Below are 12,819 nucleotides of genomic sequence, written 5' to 3' on the forward strand. Positions count from 1 at the left end.
CATTTGGTATGCAAAATTGGAAGATTTCGTCAAGAAGAGTTGGGAGGAGATGGCCGAGGCCTTCATAGCTCAAAACTCATACAATACACAAATCGAGATTACGACCCGTGATCTTGAGACAACCAAGCTGGAGTCGAAGGAGAGTTTCTCCGATTTGTAACCCGGTAGAGGGCAAAGGCCTCGATGATGACCATTAGGCCAGTTGACAAATACCAAATACGAATGGTTGTGCGCAACCTCCAACCCAAACTCATGCAGAAAATGATTGTCCTCCCCCTCCCCACCTTTGCAGACCTACACGAGATAGGGGTGCAGATCGAGGATGCTATGAAACAAGGTCTGATTGACCAAGACCAAGAGCAGCCCAAGAGGGCATTCAACCGCAGTTCAAATGCAGGCACAAACAGCGCTGTAGCTGGCAGATCTTCAGATGTGAGTATGGTTACCACCACCAATACCCCAAGAATTCTTGCAGCTACACCATTCACCGGTGCGTCCGGAAGTAGCTCGCAAACAACCAAGTATTCCCCCCGAAGCCAAAGAACCTTCCCCCCACTATACATGCCCCCGTCCAAAGCTCTGGGGGTTTTGATCAGGAAAGGGCACTTAAAGCCCATAGAGCCGCGGCCACTACCAGATAGGCTCCCTATTTCCCATAACCCGGCCAAGTACTGCACCTATCACCAGCAGCATGGTCATGACACCGACCAATGCTTTCGATTACGTCATGAGATTCAGGATCTCATCGACAATAGGGTGATCATGCCCCCGGAAAGACCAAATATCACAACCAACCCCCTCTCACCACATAACCAAGCTCCACCTCCCAAACGCATCAATTTCATCCAAACTGGGGTTGTGTCATACGACCCCAGCATATATATCACTCCCTCTCACCTACCCAAGCCGGAGGTGTTCATTCCTGACAGCACTGACTTGTGCATGTTGGACATCTCCCAAACCCAACCAGAAACGATGGTGGTAACTATTAGAGTTGGAACTGGGTCAGCTGCGAGAACAGACGAGGATGAGCAGTCAGAACCTGAGCGGTCTGCGAGTTTCAAGTACAACCCGAGCGGTTACATTACATCAGCAGGCCAGGCTAGGCCGAATGTGGAGTTACCGGTAGGGACAGAGGTTTATGTAGTACGAGAGGATGGACCTAACCAAGGGCTAGATGGCCTAGCGGATCTGGAAGAAGACCTTGTAAATCTGCAGTTCTTTGAAGAACAAGATTCAAGGGACGTGACAGTCAATTGGCTTGATGGGTCAGCAGAAACTACTGGATGGCTTGACGACCAACCAGATGTTGTAGAACAACCTCAGTTAGAGCAAGGTCCACCTGGGACGGAGACATCAACAGTGGTGGAAAGGGCCGGGGATTAGTTAGAACTGCCGGAGAGCACCGGTGATAAGAATTTTGCTCAGAATCAAAATGTTTCGAGCATAGAGTACATCGAAGAGCAAGCCGCACTGAAACAGTTCGAGCAAGAAAGGACCGAGGATTCCGAAAGGGTCAGGAAGGCCAAAGTCCCTGAGGGGACGGAACTTGTGGTGAACACAGGAACGAAAGGTACTGTGGGTACAAGAGTAGGTGTAACTGTAACAGCGCCCGCGTGGGGCCTCGTGCTACTACAGTTCGGACTCGATTTGTGTCACGGTTCTAAGTCTGAACCAAAGAGTCCAAATCTGGCAAATCGTTTTGAGAAACAGATTTTTGAAGAAGTAGTGCCAAACATGGACTGCTTTGCCAGATACAGAGTCGCCACCTAAATATTTTTTATGGGAGAATTTAGGAAACCCTGACTCGGTGCCGAAGGCCACATGTCCGTCATCACCGGAGTTGTCTCGGCTCGGGAGCTTGGGTACGATCGGGGAAGGTCAGCTATGAGCAACCCCTTTCGCCCGGTCCGAAGACCGGCCTCTACTAACCGTGATATCCGTTTTTGAAAACTTTATGTGTTCTTAAACCAATTGTTAGCCTAGAATTACTATGTTATGCGCGCGGCAAACAAGTATAGACTAGATTGCCTAATTTGGAAATAAACATTGCATATCCGTTTGGTTTGAAAATGCTTTGGAATTTGCTACTCGCAAGTAGGCTAAAATACGGATTTCAACGAGTTTTTTCCAAGTCAAACAATCCGGCCTTCACCCACAGGCATTCAAAACAGTTTTAACACATAAGCATCTAGCCACATGTTAAGCATGCTGTCATGGTAACATTCACACTCATGCGATATGCTAAAGCGGAAATACTTACATAGTACTCCGTGCCAAAACAAAGAACTTGTTAGCAAACATGCATGATCCAAGTCCATGTGAAGTGCCTAATGCATCGCATACAAAATGTTGCTAGAATAGGCTCGGCTATCCTAAACATGGTATGTGAGAAATGCACAACTTTCACATATTCAGTTTGGAATTTGACATACATATGCAGTTAGTATGATGTACCGAGCTCAATGCATGTAATACAAATGCAGGGATGCACGCATGCATAGCATAAGGTATGCTAATTTAAACGTGTCCTAATACTAACCATTAAAGCGGGTAAGTAAAAGGGAAGAAAGAAGTGAGGTTGGAAGACATACACACCACCCACACACACTTATTACAGATTTGCCCTCGCTCGGAGGGACCGAATAAATATTACAAATTAATTAACTACGCAAGCTAATTAAATATTACAAATTAATTAATTAACAAATTAACTAATTAAGGAAAACAGGAAAATGCCTCGGGAAGCGCGCCGCCATGCGCAAGCTGCCTCTGTTTTCCTCCCTTTCCTCCTCTGGAGGTTGTCAAAACCTCAGGACTACATCCTTGGACAGAGGGGATCATCACCGGCTAGATGAAATTTCCACCGGCAGTGTTGTATGGCCATCGGCACAAAGTTGAAGCTGTCGGCAGAGAAAATAGTGCCGATCGGCACATTACAATGCCGGTCGGCAGAGTATTCCTGCAGAACCTGCAACTCACAGCAACAGAGGGCAAAACAAGGCATGGCAGCACAATTCAAGGCATGTATGCACCAACCATGTCTCTTATCATTGTAATGACTCAAAGGGACATGTGCCTCGGTTCTCGGACCACCAATCACGCATTTCCATGCATGATGGCCCAAAGAACCAAGTATGCAACTTTGATTTCAAATGCATGCAAACCAATCAAACAAATTAGGCCCTATTCCTATCACCAATTCAAGGGACAAGGCATGCATGCGAGATGCAATGCAGCCTAGGCATACAAGCTAGGAATGCAACATGACATGGCAAGGCACTTATGCAATCATGCAAGCATACATATGGCAATGCAAATGGATGGCAAGATGGACTTATACATGAATTAGGCAACTCTAAAAAGGCCTAAAACAGTAGCCAATAAGTGCTAAAGAGTGAGAGCTAAATGGCATGCACACACACATGCACATAAGGGCCAACACTTAAGCATGAATCAAACAACATTCAAGCACACTTGAAAAAAGGAAACATGGACAAATTAGCATGCAACATGAGCCCTAAAATCATGTTAGGATGGTGCCAAACCAAGCAACAAAATCAAGCCAAAACATGCAACGAATAGTCCAAGTGTTCAAGGCAAATCAATAATGCATTGAACTACACTTAACATGACCAAACATGGCATGCATAGAAGGACCAAAATCAGAGGTTTAGCATGTTAAAACAAGGCCAAAGGACTACTTAGATGGCATCTAAATGGCCCAAATACAAAGGCATGCACCATGGCCAAAACATGGAGCATTGCAACAAATGCTTTCAAAGCATTAAAGAGGCATGCAAGGCAATCAAACAAGCATGGAAATGGGACTGAAATAGCATGTGGGATGATTCCAAATCACCAAAACAATGCAAAGATGGCATGCTACACATGCACATACTCAAGGCCAACAAGCCCAAATGCAAAGGAGCTCTATAATGCATGCAAAGATCAACCCAAACGATTATGGACAGAGCTAAAACATGGCAAAATAAGCACATAATCTTCACAAATGCAAGCCTAAAACATGTTCCAACAAGGCTAACAACCTAGAACATGTTAAGGCACAAATAAGGCATTACATGGCAACTATGCTAAACATGCATGAAGTTCCAAAACCAACTTGAAATCATGTTATATCATGGATATATAAGCATGAAAAACAAACCAAATATGCTCAACACACACTCAAGCATAGGCTTCCTTAAGAGGCCAAAATATGTCCTTTTCAAGGACAACAAGGAGAGGGGGTGGCCCTATCCTTCTTAGGACTTCAAAGCATCATCTTCACCACTGAAATCCCTCAAGATTTCAGTGGTGAAGAGACCTCAACACCAAAATCCCGGAGCTAGCACAAAATGGCTCAAAATGAGGCCTTTTGAGGCCTAAGGGTGGTCAACAACCCTCAAACAACAAAACACTCTTAATAAACAACAAAGAGGGCTTAAAAACAAAACTTTTTTATGTTATACAATAATCACAAAAACAGCTCTAAGACTAGTAGAAAATCAATGCAAAAATGGAGAAAAAAGGGACTAGTTTCTCACCCTTGTAGTCCTCTTCAACAATGGTGCTCCAATGGCCTCCTTGAGCTTGAATCCAAGACCAAAACTTCAAAACACACTCTTTAGAACCTCAGCTCCAAAAGGAAGGTGAAACACTAGGTGTTTGTGTGCAATAGTAAGGCACAAAACACCTAGTGAACAAAATGAGAGGAAAAGAGAGATAGGTGAGTGTATCTAACCCTAACCCTAGGAAAAACCAGAGCTCTCCTCTGTCTTTTCTCTCTCAAAAATGTCTAAGCCTCCTCTTTGCCTTAGAGAGAGCTTCTCTCTATATGCCTCTTGTAAAGCTTACAAGACAAGCTTTGCAAGAGGGAGATCCCTCCACACACGTGTATGGAGGGGAGCAAAAGCTATACAGCTGTCCAAAAATATCTGCAAAAGCAGATGAACAGCAATCGGCCGGCAAAAAATGCCATCTTGGCCAAACAAAGTGCCGACCGGCACAAAATAGTGCTGACCGGCAACAAAGAGTGCCGGCCGGCAAACTATATTGCCGGTGGCAGCAAAAACCAGCCGGTGGCATCTAGCCACTGCCGGTGATGGGTGGGGATGGTCTACAAGCCCCACCCTGCCCTTCCAAGGCAGGATGCAAGTGTTTGGTGCAAAACCAGACACTAAACGGTCGAGTTCGGAGATCCTGAGGCAAGGCACGCGAGCCGAGGCCTCCGGGAACTCCAAACAAACACAAACAAGGATAATCACCGAGTGTTCAAACGGTGACGTCCAAGTCTTGAGGACGGTCAAAAATGGGGTGTCTACAGTAACGGAGCTGGACAGGTGTCTGTTGGTTGCCAATGGCATGTGGTGGGAAGATGACGACCTATGTCTTGCCCACACGGATGAAGACTGGGGAAACAACCAACCAGATGACACCTGGTACATTGGCGAAGTTGACCACATGACTAAGAGCGGGCGATACTTCAAGCCCCCATATTTAGATCAACCAGAAGTGTCCGGGAAGGACAAGGAGGCGGAGAAGCAAAAAGAGAAGTTACTCGAAGAAGAGGCTGTGCTGAAACAACTGAAAAAGATACAGGCAGACATCTCCATCTGGGGACTGTTGATGGCTTCAATGGTACACAGGTTGGCTGTCCTTTCGACGATGGACAAGGTCAAACTCTCAATAGACATTACACCTGAACAGATGGTAAGGTTGGTCTTTCCGGGAGGAGCTTCCCCGACGTTGACCTTTTCTGACAAGAAACTGTCGCCTGAGGGCTCGGATCACAACAAACAACTCTACATCTCTGTGGAGTGTAGAGACAAGTGGATACCGGTGGTTCTTGTCAACACATGATCCGCCATTAACGTGTGCCCATCGAGGACAGCATATGCAATCGGGTTGAAGCCCGCAGACTATGTGCCAACCACCCAGGTGATACGAGCATACGACAATACAAGCAGAGAGGTGAAGCGGACTGTGCAGATTCAGACTAAGGTTGGTCCAGGACAACACGAGATTGACTTTCATGTCTTGGACGTTCCCGCAACCTTTAATCTACTCCTAGGGCGGCCGTGGCTGCACCAAGTAAAGGCTGTCTCTTCCACACTACACCAGATGTTAAAATACCTTCACGGGAAGGGGGTGGCCATAGTTTTCGAAAATTCATCAATCCACCCACCGCCAGAGGTGTCTACACCAGTTTTGGAAATCGAGCATGGCACAGAGGATGTCTTTTTATCAGGATTTACCCCTGCTGAGGCCCGGGTTGTTCAGAATCTCTTAGCGGTCGATGAGGGGTTGTATGTCAGCGCACAGTCCGTGTACCTCATGAACAAACTTCAGCACATCCCTGGGATGGGATTGGGAAAAAGTGGCCGGAAGGGCATTATTGCATCGGCCGAAGTGCCACACAATCTGCATACCTTTGGCTTGGGTTATCTGCCCACCAAAGAGGACTGGGTAAGGAAAGGCAAAGAGATGGCTGGAAGAGCCAGAGCCAAGCAGACCGAGAGGCATTTTGATTTGATGCATCGGCCCATTCAGGGTACCTTAAACGAACGTTTTGTCCGGGAGGGGGAAGACTTTCCATTCTGTAGCTTCCTAGAGCCATGGGTGAACGTAGAAAAGAGGTGCATGCCGGGATTTGAGATTTTTTTCGACTTGCAGTTATCCAAGGACGATGTCGCTAAGGAGCAGACTGGTCCATCAGCTGAGTTTGAGCAGAGTAAGGAAGTGGATTTAGAGAACACCGAGTTTGAAATGGGGGTAGCACTGGCTTGTCTACTATTAGATCCTCCGATCGTACATGAGTGCTTGGGGAATGATCTTTCAGTATTTATGATTGGAAACGAAACGGCTGTGAGCCCGCCTTCTAACATTTTGGATGCATCTGCCGCACCCTCCATCATCTGGCAGTACGATGAGGGATTCTTATCGAGCAGCATCGGGTCAGGTAGTGAGCCGGAATCTGATTCCACTGAGTCCGTAGGTTCGGAATCAGGTTCCAGCTCGTCTGAGTCTGAGTCCGGTATTCTTGGGGGTGATAACCCGGATGCCACAATCCTGTTTAGGTCGTCTTTTTCTTTCTCTTTTGAGTCTATTGTAACAGAAGAATCAGATGGACTGGATGGAGTGATTAATGAGAATGGAATAGCTGTGGCTTCTGAGTATTTTTATGTGCCTTTGATTTATTGTATTAATCAGGACTTTCAAAATTTCGATGAAAACGACGACGAAGAAATTCCTCCGGTTTTGAAATATTTGCTTGAACAAGAGCAGGAGAGGTTTGTAAAACCGCTAGTTGATAAAATCACCCAAATTAATGTTGGTACTGAGAAGGACCCGCAGGTGGTCCAGATTGGGTCTACGTTGTCTTCAGAGGAGCGCGAGCGCTTAGTCGCTTTATTAAAAGATTTCAAAGATGTTTTCACGTGGTCCTACGAAGACATGCCTAAAATCGATCCTGAGATTATACAGCACCGGATCCCTCTTGATCCAGAGGCCCGACCTGTCAAACAGAAGCTCAAAAGGATCTGCCTAGATTGGGCTATCAAGATAAAAAAAAAGGTCACCAAGCAAATCGATGCAGGGTTCTTGTTGGTATCCGAATACCCAACTTGGTTGGCCAATATAGTTCCAGTGCCGAAGAAGGACGGTAGAATTCGGGTATGTGTGGATTTCAAGGATCTAAACAAAGCCAGTCCGAAGGACGACTTTCCTCTGCCGCATATCAATGAGTTAGTAGATTTTATCGCGGGGCATGCATTGCTCTCATTCATGGATGGCTTTTTAGACTACAACTAGATTGTAATGGCACCTGAAGACCGGGAGAAAACTGCTTTTACCACCCCGTGGGGGACCTATTATTATAGGGTGATGCCATTTGGGCTGAAGAATGCTGGGGCTACATACCAACTGGCTGCGACCACAATATTACATGACATGATCCACAAAAAGGTTGAGGTATACGTGGACGACATGATTGTCAAGTCTAAAGAAATAGAGGGCCACTACACCGCCTTGCAAAAGTTCTTCCGAAGGATCAGAGAATTCCTGTTGCGGCTGAATCCTAAAAAATGTACGTTTGGTATTACAGTAGGAAAAATGCTGGGGTTCTTGATCACAAAAAGGGACATCGAAGGCGACCCTTCTAAAATGAAGGCCATCTTAGAAATGCCACCACCAATGACTGAAAAGGAGGTGCGAGGCTTTCTGAGTAAAGTACAATTCATAAGACGGTTTATCTCAAAATTAACCTTGACTTGTGAACCACTCTTTGGTCTCATGAAGAAAGGAACGAAGTTCCAATGAGACGGCCGATGCCAAGCTGCTTTTGAACAGATTAAACAATACTTACAGAACCCACCTATGTTGTCACCACCTGAGCCGGGGAAACCGTTGATCTTGTATCTTTCAATGACTGAAACTACAATGGGCTGCAAGCTTGCACAAGAGTGTGAGGACAAAGTGGAGAGAGCCATTTACTATCTGAGCAAGAAAATGCTGGAATACGAGACCCGTTATACTCCGCTGGAGAAGGCTTGTTTGGCCTTGGTCTGGGCTACCAGGAAGCTGCGGCACTACCAGTTAGCTCACTCTGTAATGTTGGTTTCCAGATTGGATCCCATCAAATATCTCTTCGAGAAACCAGCACTTACAGGTAGGCTAGCCCGTTGGTTGCTTCTGCTTTCTGAATTCAATCTGAAGTATGTGACATGCAAGTCAGTAAAGGGGAGAGCGGTAGCGGAGTTCCTTGCCGATCACCCAGTAGAAGCGGATGAAGCAGTTGAGTACCTATTCCCAGACGAGGCCATTTTGCATGTCGAAGACAAAACTTGGACGATGTACTTTGACGGGGCGTCAAATCAATATGAGTATGGGATAGGAGTGTTGCTAATAGCACCCGACAATTCCCGTATCCCTCTAGTATTCAAACTTCGGTTCAAGGTCTCTAACAACGAAGCAGAATATGAGGTATGCATTGTTGGATTAGAAACGACCCTAGAACTATGGGCAAAACGGTTGGATGTCATCGAGGACTCAAACCATGTTGTATCTCAGGCTAAAGGAGATTGGAAAGTTAAAGAAGAAAAGATGAGAATTTACCACTAGACCTTGGACTTGTTGATTCTTCAGTTTGAGAAGCTAAACTTTGCTTATCTGTTAAAAGAGAACAATAGGTTTGCAGATTCACTAGCAACTCTATCATTTATGATAGACATCCCTTTTGGAGTCCGGATGCGTCCGATCATCATTGACCAGAAATTTGTGCCAGCCTACGAGCTGATCGCTGTCATAGAAAAGGTTCAGGATGAGAACCCCTGGTATTACGACGTTTGGAACTTCTTGGAGAAAGAGACGTATCCACCAGGGGCAAACGCCAAAGATAAGAGGGCAATCAGAAGAATGGCTGCTCAGTTCATCATCTGTGGTGGTAAGCTGTACAAGAGAGGTCATCTCGGAATGCATAAGCTGTGTGTTGATACTGAAGAATCGAAGCGCCTGATGGAGGCCATCCATAGAGGAGAGTGCGGAGCACACACAAACGGGGTGATGCTAGCCCGGAAAATCCTTAGACAGGGTTACTACTGGTCCACCATGGAGGGGGATTGTATTGGCTTTGTTCGGTGATGCCACAAATGTCAAATCTATGCAAAACGCATGAATATCCCGCCGTCTAAGCTGTACAACATGACTTCGCCATGGCCGTTTTCAGTTTGGGGGATTGACGTGATCAGAGCTGTCATTCCAAAAGGGTCCAATGGGCATGAGTTTATTCTGGTCGTGATAGACTATTTTACAAAATGGGTTGAGGCCCAATCTTATGCGGTGTTGAAGGCTTCACATGTCGCAAAGTTCATCAGGAACAACATCATCTGTCGCTATGGGGTCCCAAACGAGATCATTTCAGATAGTGGTTCTCACTTCAAGAAGGAAGTGATTGACTTGTTGGACAAGTACAACGTGGCTTTTCATTAGTTATCTACGTATTAGCCGCAGACCAACAGAGCAGTTGAGGCCGCCAATAAGAGCATCAAAAACATTTTGCAGAAGATGGTGGAAACCTACCGGGACTGGCCAGATAAGTTGCCATTTGCTCTGTGGGGCTACCGAACTTCAATTCGTACTTCTACTGGGGTGACTCCGTATTCCTTGGTCTATGGGATGAAAGCCGTTTTGCCTATTGAAGTTGAGGTTCCCTCTTTACGAGTACTGGCTAAGTGTCAGGTAGCTGAGGCAGATTGGCAGCAGAGCAGGTTCGAAGAACTCATGTTGTTTGATGAAAGAAGGCTAAAAGCACTGTACCATGTTCAAGGTTACCAACACAAAATTGACAGGGCTTTCAACAAGAAGGTTAAGTCCAGGAATTTGAAAGAGGGAGATTTGGTGCTCAAAGACAACCGAGCTTTCATTCACGACCCTAGGGGTAAGTTCAGACCTAATTGGACTGGCCCTTACATCATCAAGTCTATCTGGTTGGGTGGAGCTGTCGTTCTAATAGACCTAGATGGCCTAGAGTTCTCCCAACCGATCAACATGGAGAAGTTGAGGAAATATTACCGCTGAATGGCTCGCTAGGCCGAAAATCCGAAAAAGCGACCTAGGCAAAAGTTAGAGCGTAAAAAACTTGAAATTACAAAAACTGAGCTCGCAAGGTCGAAAACCCACAAAGGGAGGCCTTGCCAAAAGTTAGAGCGCAAAAGGAGAGAGTGAATACACGAGTGAACCCAAGCCGAACTACGTAAGGCTTGATTCCCATCTTTGGGATACGTAGGCAACTTTATCTTGAAGTCTAGCCATAAACACTTCCTCAATCAACTTTGTCCATGTGATCATGCTCGGTCATCTTTGTCTATTCTGCATTCAAGAGCTCAGTTGTAATCTCCAGTGCAGTGCTATTCAAACTAGGGGCAACTTTCCAGTTGCTAGGATCCGGGGTTGTACATCTCAGAGACAGATCTCAGGCGTGTCCAGTTCTGATCCATATCGAAAATAGTTTTGAAAAGTTTTAATAAAAGTTGATTTTGTTCAAATTAATCTTTTTACAACTTAGACCATTTTTGGACCAAATGGAAAATTTTCAGTACCCACAACCTTCAATTTCATTGATTTCAATATAGAGTTCTCCTACTTTTGAATACAAATTGAAGTTGCTTTTTATTACATTCATAAAGAAAAATTGAAAGTTCTGATTAAAGCAAATAAATTCGGGGCATAAGTCAGGTGTTCGTGCCTCCCCTCCCAGAGCTTGTGGAAGCCTCTGACGCCAAAGTGGGCCCTACCTGTGCCTCTTCATTGAGCCAATCGAGGCACTCATCAGAAAGGGTGCAGCTGAAAGTAGGAGCAGGAGCCAGAAGCTCTCTTGTCCTCCAGGCGGTGGTATACCGAGCAAGTTGCGTGCCTCAGACCAGAAACGTAGCAGGGTACTCCATCTCCTCCTCCGGGCAAGTCTGATCATGTCTGAATTGACACCAGAATCGTAATGGAAAATAGAACACACAGTGTGTCAAGTCAACCAATTGGATCTCGGGCTAGCGACCCATGCTGTAGCTCATTGTCGGTAGATTGAGCCAAGGACAGCGCCAAGCAATGTCAGTAGCGGACAAGCTATACATCCAGTTGAACCACCATCCCTCATCCGGGGCATCGACTAGATGTCGCCGGAAGAAGTAGTTGCGAGCTGAGTATGTGGGGCACGAGTCCACAATTTTTAATTTGTCCATCAACCATATCTGGGGAGGGATGAAAAATAAGAGAATAAAGAATAGAGAGGTGTATGTTGAGAGAAAAGTGAAAAAAGGGTTTTGAGAGAAAAACCGAGCCCGAGGGCCAAGTGATGTGAGCATATATATATGTGAGATGGGATCGGAAACATTACCTGCAATAGTAGTGGACTCCCCGCAAACCTAGCCGTCTCTTGGCGATGAAAAGCATCTAATCCCATCAACGTCTCAGCTAGCGTCATGGCGATACAGCTTTTGCCCTCCCTCAAGCCCTCAGCAACTTCAATCAAACAAGTGCTAAACCCTCCAGAGCCAGGGGCAAACAAGAGATGAGATAACATGCACAAGCAAAGCGCATGTCGCCGATAACTCTGCCAATGATGGTCGCCACGGTCACTGGCATCGAAAAACCAACAAACCAAGCTTGGAATGTCTAACTCTCTATCATGAATCAATGATCGAGCATCATGCAAAGTGAGCCCACACATCCGCCCCAATGCTTGAACATGGTCGAAGCGGAATTGTGGCAATACTTCTTCATCGCGCTCGGATTCCATCAAAGCTTGAAAGTCTTCGAAAGTAGGACACATCTCTTGCTCGCCAAAGCTAAAGACGTGTGTCACCGGATTCCAAAACCTTGCCGCGGCATGAAGAAACGGAAAACGCAGCGAGGTGCGACTCAACGTGAGACTCATCATCACCTGGGGCAGGCCCTCGTTAACTAGTCCCTCGTCCTGCTCCCCCTGCTGCTCGGGGAGGTGCTGAAGGACCCGCCCCCGCTCCTACTGAGGCACCGAATGGGCCTGGCGCCAAGAAAGGAATCTGAAAAAGGGCAATCCATCCAAATGCATTAGTAATGAAGATGTATCAGATGCAAGGGATAATGTGCTGTGAGCAAGGAATGATTTGCAGTGAATGTGTACCGTGAGTGGTGTATGGGAGCAATATATCAAATCAGCGTAGTGTGCAACTGTGCAAATGATGGCATGTCGAGAAAAGACTGCGTGGCATGAAGTGTAGTTGGAAAGAACTCACCGAGATACTGTAAATACTGAGCAAGTCCATGCTCGTCTGCAGCATCCCTATC

Source organism: Camellia sinensis, chromosome 7 (assembly GCF_055761805.1).
Source record: "Camellia sinensis isolate YWXY chromosome 7, ASM5576180v1, whole genome shotgun sequence".
NCBI lineage: Eukaryota > Viridiplantae > Streptophyta > Magnoliopsida > Ericales > Theaceae > Camellia > Camellia sinensis.